At 47.1% G+C, this 18946-nt stretch overlaps 1 protein-coding gene across 3 annotated transcripts in view; it reads left to right on the top strand.

Moving 5' to 3' along the window:
- Positions 1-18946, top strand: part of TSPAN18 (tetraspanin 18) — a 134396-nt gene that overhangs the window by 23099 nt on the left and 92351 nt on the right. Inside the window, exon 1 of one of the 3 annotated variants that reach the window (XM_030452176.1) lies at positions 6128-6182. The exons of the other annotated variants lie outside the window; for them this stretch is intronic. The gene's annotated coding sequence lies outside the window, so the exon portion shown is untranslated. Of the gene's footprint in view, positions 1-6127; positions 6183-18946 lie in introns of those variants that run through there. 3 annotated transcript variants of the gene reach the window in all.

The following is an 18946-nucleotide window of genomic DNA, read 5'->3' as shown; positions in this document are numbered from 1 at the left end:
CTGCACCAGTCTGCAGTGCTCCAGATCCAGGCACTCATCACATTCCCAGCTCCTGGATGAGCTGTGGTTGCTGCCCAGGTTTGTGGTCTTAGCCCCTGGCAAAGGGAAGGTGTGTGCAATTCAGCATCATTTCTCAATTTCTCTCCCATCAGCTGGAAGGGATGTCAGATCCCTACTACAGCTCAGATGATCTCCATCCTCCTCCCAGTCCAGGGTACCACAGCTTTACTGGATTTCCACTTGAGTGCCCTCAAGCAACAGGCAGTAGCCAGTTCCAAGGAGAAGAAAGATGATGTTGTACCTCCAACTAGAGAATATTGTCACTAAATCTTGTGACATTTTTGGTTTAGGGAGTTCAGGCTTCTGAGTTATGCCGGGTCCTGCACTTTGGCCACAACAACCCCATGCAGCGCTACAGGCTGGGCACAGAGTGGTTGGAGAGCAGCCAGGCAGAAAGGGACCTGGGAGTCTGGATTGCCAGGAAGCTGAACATGAGCCAGCAGTGTGCCCAGGTGGCCAAGAAGGCCAATGGCATCCTGGGCTGGATCAGGAACAGCATCACCAGCAGATCCAAGGAGGTGATTCTGCCCCTATACTCAGCCCTGGTGAGGCCACACCTTGAGTACTGTGTTCAGTTCTGGGCCCCTCAGTTCAGGAAGGAGATTGAGGTGCTGGAGCAGGTCCAAAGGAGGGCAACCAGTCTGGTGAAGGGACTCGAACACAGATCCTATGAGGAGAGGCTGAGGGAGCTGGGGGTGTTGAGGCTGGAGAAGAGGAGGCTCAGGGGAGACCTCATCACTCTCTACAACTCCCTGAAAGGAGGTTGGAGCCAGGCGGGGGTTGGGCTCTTTTCCCAGGCAACTCTCAGCAAGACAAGAGGGCAGGGTCTCAAGTTGTGCTGGGGGAAGTTCAGATTGGATATTAGAAAGAATTTTTTCACGGAAAGGGTGATCAGACATTGGAACGGGCTGCCTGGGGAGGTGGTGGACTCTTCGTCCCTGGAGACATTTAAAAAGCGACTCGATATGGCACTCAGTGCCATAGTCTAGTGACTGTGGCGGTAGTTGATCAAGGGTTGGACTCGATGATCTCAGAGGTCCCTTCCAACCCAGCCTATTCTATGATTCTATAGGGAGGTCCTCTTGCCTGTAAGAGGCATTGGTGCCAAAGACATTTTGTGTTCTCTTGGGAGTGTGTTTCCTGAAAGTTTCCTTTCATCTGCAGTGAATTCTTCTGCTTTAAACACAGGAAGCATTACTGGTGGTTTTCCATATATCTGTGAGGACTTTTTTTAAGCTGAACTAAAGTCATCCCATTTGACAGCGGGGCAAACAGCAATCTGTCCTCATCTTGAGTTCCTTCTTCTCTAGCATCCCAGCCTTCCCATGGAATGCCAGGAGGTACTGAATGACCTGATCTACCCCATGGACCATTCAGGAGGATCTGGCAGCCTGGTCCATGCCCATTTTGGCTGCCAGGATGGGGTTTGAAAGGGAATTGGTGTAAACCAGTGTTGGGAAGGACACACGATGGCATTTTGGCTCCTCTGCATTTGCAATAGGAAGGATTATCTGCGAGCAAAAGCTTCTTTGCACTGTGTCAGGGCAAGTGGAGGAGAACAAAAATTGCCTTTTCTCTAGGGGGCAGTGGAAAGGCTTCATCCTGGTCTGACCTGATCCCCAGTAGCTCAGGGGTTGGAGGTCGTGAGTTATGTGGGCTTTAGAACCTCGAGGAGGTGACTGAAATGATAGAGGAAATCTTGAATCTTTGGATTCCTCCCCTCAAAATACATCTTGGCAAAGTGAGCAAGGTGATGGACACGTGCTTTTTGCAGTTCTCATCTGAAAGGTTTGGCACTGGTGGTGTGACAGCATCCTGGTGACTGGCAGCATCATGGGGTCAGGGTCCCAGGTGCTTCTGTGTCCTTGTGATTTGGTTCTGAATCCTGGGGTTTTTCCAAGCCAGAGCTGAAATCTCCTGTTATTGGCTGCTAAAAGCTTTCAGGTTGGAAATTGTCGCCATCATCTCTTAGAAACCATCCCAGCTTGGCCTGCTCTCCTACCTAGCTCCAGTCTCTCTCCTTTACTGGGATTTTTTTGGAAGCCAAGCTCAAACTGTGTTTCTTAAACATCTGTGAGGTTTAGCATCTGTTGTTTGTGACACAGATCATTGCACATGGCAGAGCACACGTGCAAGTTCATACCCAACCAGCTTCCCCTGCACAATGAAGATGTGGTTCAATGGGAATTAGGATTAATATTGGATTTAAAATTCTCAGAGTTGGCTGGTAACAACCTAATCTCCTCAAAGGCTGCAGGCAGGCTGGCAGCCTTCAGCTCAAGGCCATTGTTGTTTGCAAAACCAGAAAGAAATTGAATTTTGATACTAAGAGAGCTTTAATCAGAGCCTTTCAAGATAGTATATCCTCTTCCCATCCCTATCTCAAATGCAGCCTTTTAATTTCTTTACTGTATGACAGTCACCTAGGCTCCTAGGCCTGATGGGCATTTGACAGTAATATTTTTCATTTCCTTTTGTGAGAGCTTAGGGATTCTGATTGATTTTAGGAATTTATAAATTGCATTCTGGGAGTTAAGATACCAAAGCCTTTGTACAGGCAGAGTGAGATGTGTTCATCTTGGGCAGCAAGACCTCCCCCAGTTTAAAGTGTTCGGAGTGCTCAGTGTCCTTTGGGTGAGGATGCTCCAGAGACTCCAGAAGTGGGGGGTTCCTTGGAGTGATGAGGGGAAGGAACATATTGGTGAGTCTGTGCAGGCCAGAAAATGAATCACTGGATTGCACATTAAGGCCCTTGTTGGAAACCAGCATGGTTTAAGATGAGTTTTTCTTGTTTCTCCTGATTCCTGTGCCTGCAATGCCATTTTCTGTGTACCTCTTCTCTACTAAAAGTGAAGCATTTCGTTATCAAAATCACTTATATCTTGAATTAAAGCTTGATGAAGGCAGACTTAGCCTTGCATTCTCAGTCAGTACAGAGGTATAAAATTTACCTATATACCTGGTTTTGCTTTTTTGCTTCCAGACTTCTCTTGGTGAGTAGTTTTGATTTGGGTTTGCCCAAACTTTAGGAACTGTCCTTTGTAAAACCCTCTTCTATCTCTGCTAGCAGTAGCCTGGCCAAGTGTCATGTGTCCTCTTTGCTCTTCCTTTGGTCTAACTCAGCAGCCCATCCTGTGGAGAAGTCTCCTTTGCAGAGGGCATTAAAGGGCTCCAGAGGATGCTGATGTACCCCTGGTGTGCCCACTGATGTACCCCCTGGTGTACCCACTGTCAGGCCAAGTCTCCACTGAGCCACTGAGGCAGCAGGCTGGAATAAATCTTGTCCTGATGTTGCTGATACAATTCAGAATCCCAAAAGCAAACGACTGCTCTGTAGAGGTGATGATGAAATGCCTCCATCTAGACCTGATTCCACTATTACCACTTTTTCTTAAACCTACTTATTCAGTGCTCACCTTGATTGATTTATTTTGATTTTTTTTGGTTTTTTTCCTGCTGGCTTTGTGTTAGTCCTTCTCACTAGGGTTGCTTTTCCTCTTTCTGTTGCCTCCTGAAGAACCTGTTATCAAATAATCCTCTTGGCCCTCTCAGATAATCTTTAAAATTCCATCAAGCAGGACATCTCTTTCTGAGGTATGAATTTCCCTTACGTAACTTGAGTCACTGGGCTGTCAGGATGTGAAGCTGAGAAACACACTGAAGTTTTGTCTTCCCCAGGCCCACATGATGACTTGATTAAGATTTGAAAGACAGTGATTTTATTTAATTTATTACAGCAGTTTTCCTCTGCCCCCACTGCCCTTGGAGAATGAGGGAGTGTCAGACCCATTAGCTCAGTTGGAATCCAGAGCTCTGCAGGGACTCGAAGCTCCCTGAAAGCACAAGTTTGTTGGAAGCAGGTTAGTGAGAAAGATTCTGTTAAGTTTGTCTTCTGTTTTGAAAAGCCATAAGGCAGGCAAACCTTGGGTCTTTCAGCTCCAGGAGGTTTTGTTCTGGTTAGTGAAAGCATCCAACTTTCACTGGCTTGGTTCAAGGCATCCAACAATTCCTGGAAGCATCTCCTGAGCATCTTAAAAGTGTTGCTTTGATCTGGGTGGATGGGTTGGGTTTGCTCTGTGGCTTTTCTGGTCTGGGCTGAGAGGTGGAACAGAGCTGTGGAATGAGACAGTGCCATGCTGGGGGGGGGAGGGTGAAGCTCAGTGGTTTCTCAGCCTGGAAAAATCCAGGAGAGCACTTTTGAGCACTTTTTATTTATTACTTGCTGCTAGCAAGCATATAGGGAGCTATTAAACCCTTCTGGACAAAAGTAGGAGTGAGGAAGAATATCACTACAACTTGCATCAGTCGTAGAAATAACTGAGAGGTATAAGCATGGTGATAGCATTTATAAAAAGAAACAGTAAACCAAATAAAAATACAAATAGATTAAACAGCTAAACAAAGAAACTAAAAGAAAACAAAACAAAAAACCCATAACCTGACAGCAGCAACAGCAAAACCCTCTCACACATCAGGAGGATGTGTCTACCCTAAACATGAGGTTTCAAGAAGACTCAGGTTCTCCTGCTGGGTAATTTGAACTGTGCAAATCCTAGGGATAAAGAAGAGAAAAAAAAAAAATTGCTAAGCTGGCATTGCCAGGAGGTCCATCCTGTCACTGAGGTTAAGCACTCCTTGAAGTTGAGGAGTTTTTGCTGGCTTTGGCATGAGAGAAGAAAAGAGATGGTGCTGTGTCTCTTGTTGGTAGAGATGTATGGATGTGAGTTAACTGTACCTTAGTGATGGAACTGCCCATGTCAAAGGAGCAGCTGAGGTCACTTGGATTGTTCAGCCTGGAGAAAAGGAGGCTGAGGGGTGACCTCATTGCAGGGGAAGATTTGGGGCTGGTTCTGATTTCCTCACTCCTGTGACCAAGGACAGGACTCAGGGAAATGGGAGGAAGGTGAATGAGGGGAGGTTGAGATGAGAGATCAGGAAAAGGTTTTTCCCCCAGAGGGCAGCTGAGCAGTGGCAGAAGCTCCCCAGAGAAGTGGTCCCAGCACCAAACCTGCCCCAGTTCAAGCAGCATTGGGATGATGCTCTCAGACACATGGGGTGATCCTGGGGGGGCCCTACACAGGGACAGGAGTTGGGATTGAGGATCCTGATGGGTCCCTTCCAACTATGCAGGTTCTATGTCACCACAGCTAGTACAGCTCCATCAACACTTTTTCCTTCAAGCTTCCCCAGCAGCAGCCCGGAAGGCAGAGCCCCTTTGCTGATTTTGCCGTGGCTGAAAGTGAAGAGATGATCTGTAAACACTGCTGTGTGCTCTGATGCTGAGCATATGCAAGCTGCTTTCACAGCCTTACTAATTTCTGACATATCCCCCCCCAAAAAACCCCTTATGCCCCCTGCCAGCTGCTTTATCACTCCTGATAAGCATGTGTGCGATCCGAGCCATCAGCCAGAACCCAAGGCAAGCAGGAGCCCCATGGCCAGAGTTTGGGGGCAGCTTGGTTTCTTCTTCTGATAAGCCTGTGCCTCTTGTGGCAGTGCAGATGCCTTTTAAACCCAAATCATAATCCTCTTTGCAGCCATCCCCCCAGGAAGCATTAGCAGTATCACCAAGTGTGGAGACACAAGGTTGTTTTCCCCTCGTCTGCAAAGGGAGCTGAGAGGAGACAGAGGAAACTTTAACCTATTCTGTGCTTCCCCGGTAAATAATTAGTTAGGTTTTTTTAGTTTTTTACTGAGTGGGAGAAAGGGAAAAGCCTCTTAGTTAAGATAAAGTAAGTTGGAGGCTCCCAGGCTTATCTTACTCTGTGGAATTCAGGAAAGGATGAGTCCTTGAATTGCTGCCCTGGTTTTGTGTTTGGGGGGAAATGAGGCTTTGAGAGCTACCCTGGGTGTAAGGCACCTCTTGCCAGGAAATGTGGTAGCTGTGCTTTTGTTTCAGGACCTTGAACAAAAGGCTCTGGATGGCTGATAATGTGCAGATTTGGGTGGGTGGAATATGGAGAAGGTTAATAGGGCAGAGTGACAGAGGAGGAGCTGAGCTGGGGAAGAGGAGGAGAGGAGCATGGAGGACAGGAGAGCAAGCAGAGGGAAGTGAAGCAGGCAGAGCAGCCCCTTTTTTTGCCAGGCTGAAGTTAACTTTAGTCACCAGTGGCAGTTCCGAGGTAAGTGCAAGCCCTGCCTGCTGAAATATTGGCTTTTCCAAGCAGGGCAGAGGGAGAGGTGAGAGCAGGATTCCAAGGGGTGTTGATGTGCAAGGCTGGATGTTGAAGTGCTGCCTATGCCCCAACCCATCCCAAGGGGAGAGATGCTGTGGGAGGGCTTGGGGGTGGGAATTCACTCCGGGCCAAAGCTTTACCTTTGTAAAACCTGTTTTTGCAAGCTGCCTGCTGTAAATCCTTCCCTTTCACAGCTGGTTCTGCAGCTGGGCTGTGGTTGCCCTGGGCAGGTCTGGGATTGAAGTAAGGGGCTGCCTGGCCTGGCATGTTGGCGGGGTTCAGATCCAGAAGTGGGGGGGGGGATGCTCTGCTTGCAGGTGTACCAAGGCTGGGAAACTCCTTGAATCCCGAACACGGCGAGAGGAAAGGAACAAAGAAAAAGAAAACAAAACAAAAAACCGTCTCAAAATTAGCATGAGATAAGGATCTGGAGAATTTGCTTTTTATTTTTCTCAAGAGTCCCTGGAGACTTCTTCTTTTAAGGGAAGAAATGCAGCTTTCAAGGTCGAGCCATCCCCCCCCTCCTTTTTTTTTTTTTTTTTTTTTTTCTTTTTTTAATTTCTTTTTCCCAGACTTCAAAGGCAGTCAGCTGGGAGGTTCTTAGGAATTTTAGCTACATCTGTTCAGAGTAACCGTGGACTGGAGGGAAGGCACTTTTTCCTCTTCCAAAGTGTTTGAGGTCTGTACACAGATTGTCTTGAGACTGTAGCAAACAAGACCCAACCTCGGTGGGGATGGATGGGGCACAGCAGTGCAGGGTGGGATGCCAGCAAGTTTTCTACAGAGGCATTTAGTTGAAACACGAGTTTTATTTTTCTCGCCCCTTAATAGAAAACACTCGGAGGGCTGTGCCTTTAAATAGCAGGGATGCAGGAGTGGAAACTTGAACAAATGGGCTGAAATGTGAACTCCCAATGCCTGCCTGCTCCTCCTCAAACTCTTAGCATGTGATTGCCTTGTACCTGCTGACAGTGTTTTTATTAAACAGCTCGTCCTTTGGCTTCCAGGCTTCATCCCTGCGTGTCACAAGGTGAAATCAGTTTGCCTGTCTCACTCTTCACTGCTGTTCCTTCCCTGACTGCTTCCAAGCCTCCTGGCACTTGACATGACTCAGTTTAGGAAGGAGATTGAGGTCCTGGAGCAGGTCCAAAGGAGGCAACTGGGCTGGTGAAGGGACTCGAGCACAGACCCTATGAGGAGAGGCTGAGGGAGCTGGGGGTGTTGAGGCTGGAGAAGAGGAGGCTCAGGGGAGACCTCATCACTCTCTACAACTCCCTGAAAGGAGGTTGGAGCCAGGGGGGGTTGGGCTCTTCCCAGGCAACTCTCAGCAAGACAAGAGGGCAGGGTCTCAAGTTGTGCCAGGGGAGGTTTAGGTTGGAGATTAGAAAGAATTTCTTTATGGAGAGGGTGATCAGGCATTGGAATGGGCTGCCCAGGGAAGTAGTGGATTCTCCGTGTCTGGAGATATTTCAAAAGAGACTGGATGTGGCACTCAGTGCCATGGGCTGGGAACCACAGGGGGAGTGGATCAGGGGTTGGACTCGATGATCTCTGAGGTCCCTTCCAACCCAGCCAGTTCTATGATTCTATGACATGCCACAGAAAAATGGGACTGCAGCCCTTGGGGGATGTGGCAGATGGGGTCTGGCTGAGTTTCCCAGCACTCTGCCCATAAAGGGTGGGAATTTCCTGGTGACTTCCATTGGAAAACCTCTCCCCAGTAGGACAAATCTCAGCCAGCCCTTTGCCTCACTGCCTCTTCACATCCCCAAAGTGTAACTGAGCTGCAAATGGTTTTCACACCAATTACTTTCCTCTTGCTTTTGAATAGAAGCAGGCATGGGGAGGGGGAGTTGTTTATCCCAGTTCCCTGGTGCAGCTGAAACTCCGAGCTGGAAGCTTGGGATGAAGCTGTGGATGCCTCTCCAGGGTTCCCATAAGGAGGGTGAGGAGTGTGAGTTTTGTGATGCTGAATGTGGCTTTGTCACACACCTATCCAGGCTGGAGATGATAAAAATCTTGGTGCTGTCTCATTTCAGGTTGTTTCATTTGCTGCTTTTGAGGGCTTTTCTTTTAAACTAGGCTTCTTAAAAGAAGAGTAATATTTAAGCTGCTGGGTAAATAGGCAGAGAAGCCTGGCTTCATCTTGACTAATCTGTTTAACCTTCATCAGCCCAAATATTTACTCTAGGCATTGAATATTACCCAAGCCATGTAATTCTGATGCAAAAATTCAGGCACTGAGGATGCTGTAGATTGACTAATCCTGCAGAATTCCAGAAATCCCTGCCTGTATAAAGAACCTTCCTATATGAAGGATTATAACCAAATCAATGCTGTGAATTCAGATAGCAAAGCAGAAGTATAACACTTGAACCCTCTTCTTCTGCTTCTTACTTATGGATTTTGATAAGGATATCCATCTTAGGCTAAATAGATGTGTCAAGAAAACTGCTCATTCTGAGGCCCAATGCTGTCACTTAACTGCAAGAAGAAAGTTTCCTCTCTGCCTTTTTGCAACTTTTATTTTATGAGTTTCCAACTTGCCAGCAGCTTGATTTACCCAGGCTGCTGAAATTGCTCTTCTTTTTAGGATGTGGCATTTTTTGAGGGCTTTGTCCCTTTCCTGCAACCGGGTGATGAACAGAACCTCTTTGTAAGCAGAACCTAAAGGCTCTGGCTTTACCAGCAGAAAGGCTCTGGATTTACCAGAAAGCAGACCAGTAAAGTCTGATCTCTCCTCCCCATTGCAGGGAGTTCTTATAAACCCCAGTGTAAACCTATTGATACAGGTATGGTGTAAGCAACCTCCTGAGCAGTTTGGCTTCTGTCCTACTACTGCATTTTAATTATCCTCTCTTTATGAGATTTGAGTGCAGACTTAGCTGTGATCCTGACCTCAGGGAAACTTTCTTAATATCCTTTCTTCTTGCCCTGTCTGTCACTGGAGATCATTCCAGGGATGTAAGCACCCAGGGGAGAGACATGAGTTCAGTTTTTGTGAAGGGAAGAACTAAAAATTAGTGAACTAACAATCAAAACTGGTTGGGAAGGCCTTTACAATAGCATTTTTTGTTAGGGTCATGGAAAGCTCATGTGTGCTCTGCCAGCTGAAAATGTTGAGGGCAGGCTGCCAAGCTGAAATAACAGGAAGGAAAACAGGGCAGAGTTGTTCCTTATTGACAGGGAAGGGGTCCCAGCCAATCTAATTTGAAGATTCTAAGGAATGGTAGAAAACCAGAAGGAAGAAATTGCCCAGCTGTGGGGTTGCCAGGAAGATGTCTGTCCCAGCACCCATGCTGTCCATGGCAAGAGGATTCTCCCTGCCTTGAAAAGGACCATGGGGGAAGAATTTCCCCTCTACTGGGATTGGAACTAGATGATCTTTAAGGTCCCTTCCAACCTGAAGTATTCTCTAATTCTGTGATTTAGTTGCCAACATGCTCTGTAGGGAAATTCCTTCTCTGTCCTATGGTGCATGAAAAACTCTTTTTAACACTACATCTAAGGAGGAACCACTGCAGCTCAGCAGCTAATCTCATTTCTATCCTCAGATAAGATTTTTATCAGGGTAATTGTCTGTTTGCTCCCCCTCCTGAGTCTAATCAGAGTGGATTGTGCCAGCATCTCCTGGGGCAGAGGAACTTGGGTGTTGATTGCCCTCAAAAAAATCCTCAGCCTGTATTTAAGGCAAACTTTCAGCTTTGTTAGATGCTCAGAGGGAAATCGGCTGCAAACAACTTGCTGGGACTTGTTCTTGCACATTTCCCAGTAAAATATTTGGTCTGGTTTAGAATCTTAAGTTCAGGCAGGCAGGTTCATGTAGTGCATGCTGTGGTGAGGCTCTCAGAAGAGCAGTGCTGTGGAACTGGGACTTTCCCAAAGCCTGGGAGAAAGCAAGTTGGTGTCTGCAGAGTGCAGATGCTGAGATGTTCCAGCCACCTTCTGAGCAATTAGTGCTTTTTTCCTTTCTTTCAAAGCAAATTACAGGGGTGGGTGGATTTTTCTGCTGAGTATAAAAGAGACAAAGGTATTAATTTTTTATGTATCCCTGAAGCTGGGGTTAGAGCTTGTCTCTTGATGTCTTTAGTTGAGGATGTGTGCTGTTTGGTGTCTTGCTAGTGGTGAGTGAACCAGTGGTAATGCAGCCCTCCAGTGGGACCCAGAAATGCTCTGTGCTCCTCTTGATGATGAGAAAGCTGCCAAACAGAGGCACCAAAGGCTCCCATGGGAGTTGCAAAGCAGAGCTGCATGGATGGGAAGGGCTGTGCCAGAGCCAGCTTGACTACTGCATGTTCCCCAGTCCTGCTCTGAGCTCCCAGCAGCCAGCCCAGTATGGAAAGCAAAATGGGATCCTCTCCTTGGTGGTGTTGCTGCTGTAGAGATGTTGTCTGGTTTGCTCAGACCTAAATTCCTGAGTAGCTTAATGAAGTTGGAGGGTTTTTGGGGTGTGATACCTAAATGAGGCTTAAAGGGCAGGAACATAAAACTGAGAAGAGCAGCTCAGAGCTGCTGAACCTGCATGCCCCCCAGTGAGACCCCCAGAGACTGCCTGGTTCAATCAGGCTTAAAAGGTGTTGAGTGAGGAAGGTTCCATCAGATAGATGTAAAAGTCATCTTGGTGACCTTGAAATTGGTATGGCCACAGCTACTTCTGTACTCATGTGCTGACTGTGATGTTTTCCTGCCCCTCTGCCCTGGGGAGGCCACATCTGGAATCTTGTGTCCAGTTGTGGGCCCCTCAGTTCCAGCAGGTCAGGGAACTGCTGGAGAGAGCCCAGCACAGAGGCACCAAGGTGATGGAGGAGTGGAACAGCTCGTGGGGAGGAAAGGCTGAGGGAGCTGGGAGCTTGGAGGAGACTGAGGGGTGAGCTCAGCAATGGGGATAAATATGGAAAGGAGAGAGCCAGGAGGATGGAGCCAAACTTTTGGTTTAGTAATTACCTTATGGTGTTGGTCAAAGGTTGGACTGGATGATCTTGGAGATCTCTCCCAACCTAAAACATTCTGTGATTCTCAGGGATGCCCAGTGACAGGACAAGGGGCAATGGGTATAAACTGGAGCATGGGAGGTTCCATATAAATCTTAGGAAGAATTTTTTCAGGGTGAGGGTGAGGGAGCCCTGACCCAGGCTGCCCAGGGAGGTGGTGGAGTCTCCTTCTCTGGAGACATTCAGACCCCACCTGGATGTGTTCTGTGGGACTGCTGGAGGTGACCCTGCTCTGCCAGGGGGGTTGGACTCAATGATCTCTTGAGATCCCTTCCAACCATTCACTTTGTGATTCTCTAGAACTTTTATTGCGTAGTTTGCAACTTCCAGCTCTTTTAGGCTTCAATTCACTGTTTGTAGCTACCTTATCAGTAGACCAGCCCTTCCTTTTTGTTTTGATCTGTCTGCAGCTCTTTCCACTTTGGAAATCTGTCCCTGAACGAGGACTTTGGTTGCACCATTCAGTAATAAAAAATGGAGAGCTTGTTGCCTGATGGCTTTTTGCTTTGCATTTGCTGAAGCCTCCCCTCATTAACAGCAGTGGCATGGGGTGCAAATCAGCACTAATTTGGGAGCTTGATTGCCTGTGTAATAAGCTGCTCTGTTATTCTCTGGCAGGAGCAACAGCTAGAATAAATCTTGTGCTGTCACTTCTGCATGGGCCACGTACCAGCAGCAAAGTTAATCCCTCAAAATTACCTTCCCTTATAAATCTCTCTTCACAGATGAAGTGGGAGCAATTAGGCAGAGAGGTCCAGAACTGTTACCAAAAAAAAGCAGCTCTGAAGGACAAAAGGAATCTGCCTATTTATCACAAAACGGGGTAGCATCTTGCCAGGGACCTCCAAAAAACCAGAAGCTCCTGGGCTGCAGTGGTCTTGGTGCTTGTTTGGCAGTGCCAGTGTGTTCTGAGTTGACCCAGTTGAAGTTCCACCTTGTTGTAGCTACAAGGTGTAGGATTTTAGGAGTCCTTGAAGCTGTTTGTGTCAGCTCTCCCTCATTTCTTTTCATCCGAGTACAGACGGAATATTTAATGTTGTTATTCCTGTGTGAGCCCTGGGAAATCAGAAAAGATCATCAAGAAGCGTGGTAATAGGTTGACAAATCCCCAGCATATTTAATTAGAGTTTATTCTTTTGATGTTTGGGTTGATTTTTGGTGCTTGTTTTTTATCAGGTAAAAAAAAACAAAACAAAAAATACACAAAACAGAATGTCTTGACTAATCTTACTCTTGGGTAACCTTCTGTATACTGAACAACTTCCCTGCTTTTATGAATGTCAGTTCCCAAGGAGCCTCCTGGACTCCTCTTCCAGTGTTTTGCCAGCTACCTGGTGGAGGTTACAAGCTGCATGTGGACATCTCCAGTTCTCCTGTGGCTTTTCTCAATGTATTCTCCGAGCATGCTAAAATGTCTAAGGCAGGGGTCAAAGTGCTTTAAATGAACAGGGCTGAGGTTACCATCCAGTTCTTACTATTGTCAGGGTGAGTTATTGTAGCATTTTTTCAGCTATGTGTGAGAAAAGCAGAGAAACAACTGAGGATTTTGTAGACCATAAAATCTCCAACTGTGGCACTGAACCCTAGAGTAAAATGCAGACTAACAAAGCACTGACATCAGGCTGTCTGCATGGGACTGAGAGACTTTTTGGCTGTACTGGGATAAATCACTAAATGGGTTTTAAAAACCATGGTGTTTTTCACCTGGTTTCTTAACTTGGAGACAGGCAAAGAATGCAGCACATCATTTCATTTTCAAATGTGTGACCAACCAGGAGAAGTGTCCTGCATGTGCTGCAATCTTCTGAGATAGAATCCCAGGCTGGTTTGGGTTGGAAGGGACCTCAAAGCTCCCTCAGTGCCAACCCCTGCATGGGCAGGGACACCCCCACCAGCCCAGGTTGCTCCAAGCCCCATCCAACCTGACTGAGACACTGCCAGGGATGGGGCAGCCACAGCTTCCTTGGGAAACCTGGCACAGGGGCTCAGCACAGAATGGTGAGCTTGGAAGAGACCTCCAAGCTCCTCCAGCCCAACCTTGCACCAACACCACAGCCAACTCCTAACCCATGTCCTTAAGGACCAGCTCCAAATGCCTTTTCAATGCCTCCAGGGATGGGGACTCCACCACCCTCACCCCAAAGAATTTCTTCCTCATCTCCAACCTCAGTCTCCCCTCTCCCACTTGGAAACCATTTCCCCTTGTCCTTTCTCCACACACCTGACCCCAGCTTTCCTGTAGGTCCACTCCAGAAGTCTTGACAAGCTCCAGAACAATGAATTAGAGTTGGGAGCAGATGGATATGGGCCATATTAACCACAGGAATGTTTTTTCTCCTCCTGCTTTACCAGAACAACCCCAGGCAGCTGTTTGGTGCTCACTGGACAGCTTGAGCCAGAAAGAGATGCTGGATACAGCATCCATCATCTCTTGTGAGGGATGTGACTATGAAGTAGCTGACTTCTGAACACAAGCTTTTCTGCAGATAGTTTTTTCCCACCCAACACCAAAGGTCTTGTTGGGGGAAGGCTTTTTTGGCTGCAGTCCTTGTGACCCCCCCTGGGAAACAGACTCTGTAGCTGACTTGCCCTCACCAAAGGAAAAAGCGAAAGTAACACAGCTGTACTGATTTCCTATGAAGTTTTGAGGCTAATTGCCTCATATGTTTAATTAATAACTGACACATTCTGTCCCTCAAAGAGCTTGGAGAACTTCCATCTGGACCCCTAGTGATTACAGCCTGGAAGCCATCCCTGTAATTAAGGCCCAGGCTATAGGAGGGCTGTTCCCATTATGGGCAATTATTGTGCTTGCTACTTTTTCCCTCCTTTCTTAGGAAAGGGCTGAGAAAAGAGGGCTCAAAGACTAATCTTCCATAAAACCCTGACTAAAGAGGTGCTTTGTTCTAAGCCAGGCTAGAATGATGGGGTCATGTTTTATGCCAGCACTCTTGCTTTCGACAGGCAGCTTCTCCAAACAGGAAAATGTCTTACAGCAAAAAAAAAAAAAATATATATATATTTGTTGATCAATATTCATTTTTTTTTTCATCTGAGCAGCTGAATATCTCTACTCTTACTTCTCTAAGTCTCCCTCTGAAATGGAGACCCTCTGGGTTTGACAGCTGCTCATCTCTGAAGCCTCTGGCTGGCTCCAGAGCCCTTGAAGCGGAGGATGCTGTGCCTTTAAGCCTTCCATACAGTGCTGAAATGTTATGACAGAGCATCTCGCAGGGGGATGCTGTTTCCATGGCAACCCCACACTGTAAGATAAGCAAACTGGATTTTTTTTTAAATGTTTTTTTTCTTTTTTTTTCCTCCTGAGAGGTTCAAGAGCAAGGAAGGAATGAGGCGATCTGTCAGCGGGCAAGACTTGAAAAGAGGAGCCCATGTCCATTAATCCTGCAGCCCTGGCTGCTTTGTGTTTTAATTAGCCAATGTTTTTATGGCAGAGAGCATGGAAGCCTCACACTGTTGTGGGGTTTTGAGGGCTTTTTTGTTTACTTCTCTCTTTACATCTCCAATTAAAAAAAAAAAAAGTAATTGGGGGGAGGGTAAAAAGCTATACCGAGGCATTAAGCGAAGGTTTGAAATAAAGAGCCTCAGAATCTCTGTTCCAGGGCTTGGATCCCAAGCAAAGGATGGGAAGTGTAGCTTGCCTGGTGGGATTTTATATGTCAATGTGAAAAGACATCTTAAATTTGTCTGTCTTCCTACTGATCTTTAATAAAAGTGGAAATCCCCTAAATATTTGTGTCCTAAATATGTACCCATGGCAGTGTGAAGTAAAGCAGGGGTGCTTAGAATCACAGAATAATTTGGGTTTGAAGGGACCTCTAAAGCTCATCCAGTCCAACCCCCCTTGGCAATAAGCAGGGACACCCACAACCAGATCAGGGTGCTCAGAGCCTCCTCAAGCCTCACCTTGAACATCCCCAGGGATAGAATAATAGAATCATAGAATTAGCCGAGTTGGAAGGGACCTCAGAGATCATCTAGTCCAACCCTTGAACCACCGGAGCAGTTGCTAGACCATGGCACTGAGTGCCACATCCAGTCTTTTTTTAAATGTCTCCAGGGATGAGACTCCAAACACCTCCCTGGACAACCTCTGCCATTGTTCCACCACCCTCATGGTAAAGAATTTTCTCCTCACATCCTGTCTACATCTACTTTTCTCTAATTTAAACCCACTGCCCCTCATCCTGTCACTCCAACCCTTGCACACAGTCCCTCTCCATCCTTCCTGCAGCCCCTTCAGACACTGAAAGGTCACTCTTAGGTTTCCCTGGAGCATTCTCCAGGCTGAACACCCCCAGCTCCCTCACCCTTTTGGAGCAGAGGTCTCCCAGCCCCCTGACCATTTCCATGGCTCTCCTCTGGACCCAATCCATCAGCTCCATGTCCTTCCTGTGCTGGGGGCTCCAGAGCTGGATAACTTGTGTCCTCCCCAGAGGTGTTTGCCTGTTGCAGAACTATCCTGTCTTGCCCTGCTGTTGTTTTGGGGTTGTTTGGGATCCCCCAAAGGGGGATCACCTTTGGGATGAGTAGAATTAGGTGTGAATTAATCTGCCACCCCAGTGCCACCAGTGGTGAGAAGGCAGGAGGCTGTGGATGCCAGAAGCAAGCAAGCTCCCACTCAAGCTGAGATGGCATCTTAGGCATCAGAGAATCTCTTGGTAGCAGCTAGTGTACCAGCTGGGTAGGAAACTGTGCTGGTCTTGTAAATGTGCTATGTGTAGGAGTTTATTATGGGAAATATTTTGACAACCTTTATTATTTTCAAATACTTCCCTGTGTTGCCAGAAAACGAGAGTTAAAGTCACTGTTATCCCACCAGCAGCTTTGTCTGCATAGTTTCCATCTTCACCCTTTGGGGAGGACTCCCTGTTCCTTTGCTGGGAGTGAAAGCCGGCTCTAAATCTTCCTGTGGAATGAAGAGAAAATGATTCTAATCCTTTGAGAAAGGAATATACCAAAGGGATTCTTCACTGCTTTCAGGATCTCAGCCTGTTTTTCAGGAGCTTGTGTTTCCAAGGACGACTCCTAAGTGCAGTTTCTTTTCCTTTCCTGCCAGTGTCTTCTTCAATGCCCTCCCACTGTGATTTGTTTCTTCTGGGATCTTGTTTGTTTGGCTTGGCTTGGTTTGCCCTAATTAGGATGCAAAAGTGGAAATACAAGAGTGGATGTGTGCTCCTCTGCTACTTGGAATTTTTTTCCACGATGGATGGGATGGAGAATGAACGTTCAGTTCCTACACTTGGTCTGAGGGTTATTTAAAAGGGTGCCCACTTCACCCTCTAGCCTCTCACCCTTCAAATACTACTTTTGTGTGGGTTTTGTTTGCTCATGCCCTGCTCTACCATTAATTTTTTGGGGGATCTGATAATTCAGGTCAAGAATTGTCTGACCAGCAGGTCCAAGGAAGTGATTCTGCCCCTATACTCAGCCCTGGTGAGGCCACACCTTGAGTCCTGTGTCCAGTTCTGGGCCCCCCAGTTCAGGAAGGATATCGAGGTCCTGGAGCAGGTCCAAAGGAGGGCAACCAGGCTGGTGAAGGGACTCAAGCACAGACCCTATGAGGAGAGGCTGAGAGAGCTGGGGGTGTTGAGGCTGGAGAAGAGGAGGCTCAGGGGAGACCTCATCACTCTCTACAACTCCCTGAAAGGAGGTTGGAGCCAGGGGGGGTTGGGCTCTTTTCCCAGGCAACTCTCAGCAAGACAAGAGGGCAGGGTCTCAAGTTGTGCCAGGGGAGGTTTAGGTTGGAGATTAGAAAGAATTTCTTTCTGGAGAGGGTGATCAGACATTGGAATGGGCTGCCCAGGGAAGTAGTGGATTCTCCATGTCTGGAGATATTTCAAAAGAGCCTGGATGTGGCACTCAGTGCCATGGGCTGGGAACTGCAGCGGTGGTTCAAGGGTTGGACTCGATGATCTCTGAGGTCCCTTCCAACCCAGCCAATTCTATGATTCTATGAATTCCTGAGCCCAGCAGATAGCATGGAATTAATGTGTTTTATCAGGTACCTAAGAGGTTGAGGGATTTTCTTTTCCCTGCAGTTTTTGCTCCTGTTGTTCTCTCCTGTTTTTTCTTCTACTCAGGGCAAAGCAGGTGCCAATATTTTACAAGCCAGGATATAAATTTTGCCAGCTAAATACTGGTGTTCTCTGGAAAGCATTTTTAATCATCAGTTGGGTATCTTAATAAGGAAAGAGCATCAGTAGGAAGGTTTGCAAGTCAGTAGCAGCAGCTGGAGCAGTGCTTGTCCTAACACACCTTACACCCAAAAAGTTTGGAGCTTGCACTCCTTCTGGAGAAGTTGGGCTTTGACCTGCCTTTGCTACCAGTGATTTTGGTATTCTGGAAAAAAATCTGGCCAGTCAAGGAGTAAATGGTGAAAGATAGCACTGGTACCACAGGTTCCTGCATGTGGGAGCAAGTTGCAGATTGAGGAAGAACCCAGAACCACTGTTTGGGTTTTGGGGACTTCCTCCTGAAAATCCTTTTCTCCTCTGGGTGTAATCCCTGGAGCAGGAGGAGCTGTTTGCTACTCTTACACCTTCTGTGGGAATTCAGGACTTTAGCTCTTGGGGAATAAGACATTAAATACTGTAATTGACAATAAGCAGTTTGAGAAGCAGCTTAATGTCTTTGGAGACTGTTCTCTTGATTCCTTCTCACTGTATGGAGAAATTCAACACTTAGGTGAAGATCTGCTTTATTTAATGATTGATTTAAACTCCCTCCATGTATTAATAAAGAAACTGACTTTGACAGCTTAGTTCTATTTTATTTCCAGGCAGCACTGGCTGGAAATGTGGCAGGCAGAGTTTTTGTCATCCCCAGGGGAAAGCCATTGCAGCCTTCCTATATTTAAAGGGGGCTTTTAAGAAAGTTGGGGGCAGATTTTTTAGCAGGGCCTATACCAATAGGACCAGGTGTAATGGTTTTAAACTATAAGAAGGGAGATTTAGCTTAGCTAGAAGGAAGACCTTAGCAGGAGAACCCTTCTTACATCTCAGCCTGACCTAGCTGAGGATGTCCCTTACAGTGGGGGGATGGACTAGATGACTTTTAGAGGTTCCTTCCAACCCAAATTATGATTCCAGGATCTGCTTCCCAGTGTGGATCTCTCAGTTGATGCCATTCTGGGATCTTTGTCATTTGCTTTGGTCTGAGTGTCATGGAAAGGCTTGCACATCACTTGGGTTTTGCTGTCCCTCAGGGCACTGCCAGCTCTGGATCCTTGCCAGGCAAAATTAGTCCAGCTGCTTCTCAGCTCTGAGTCTCTGGTTACCCCATCCCAGCAGAGCTTTGTTTAAAGAACAGAAATAATGGTGGTGCTGCACTGATTCCAACCCAGTGTCCGTGGAAGAGGGGGAATTCCAAAACGAAGAGGAGTAGCTGTGTGCCTCAGAACCACAGAATCATTGGGGTTGGAAAGGACCTCTCGGATCATCAAATCCAACCCTTAATCCTCTACCACTATGATTCCCAGCCCATGGCACTCAGTGCCACATTCAGTCTCTTCCTAAAAACCTCCAGGGATGGAGAATCCACCCCCTCTCTGGGCAGCCCATTCCCAATGCTTGAATTTTTCCAATGCCTCCAATTTGGGGAGTCTCTCATGGTAGGAAGTATTTAATCATCCAAGGGAGCAGGAAGTCTCTCCTGTGTCTGCCCTGGCCTTTTTGGTGACAGAGGGTGCCCCTGAGCTTT

This window comes from Calypte anna, chromosome 5A, assembly GCF_003957555.1.
Source record: "Calypte anna isolate BGI_N300 chromosome 5A, bCalAnn1_v1.p, whole genome shotgun sequence".
NCBI classification, from domain to species: Eukaryota; Metazoa; Chordata; class Aves; order Apodiformes; family Trochilidae; genus Calypte; species Calypte anna.
This window is presented reverse-complemented; position numbering and strand designations above follow the sequence as displayed.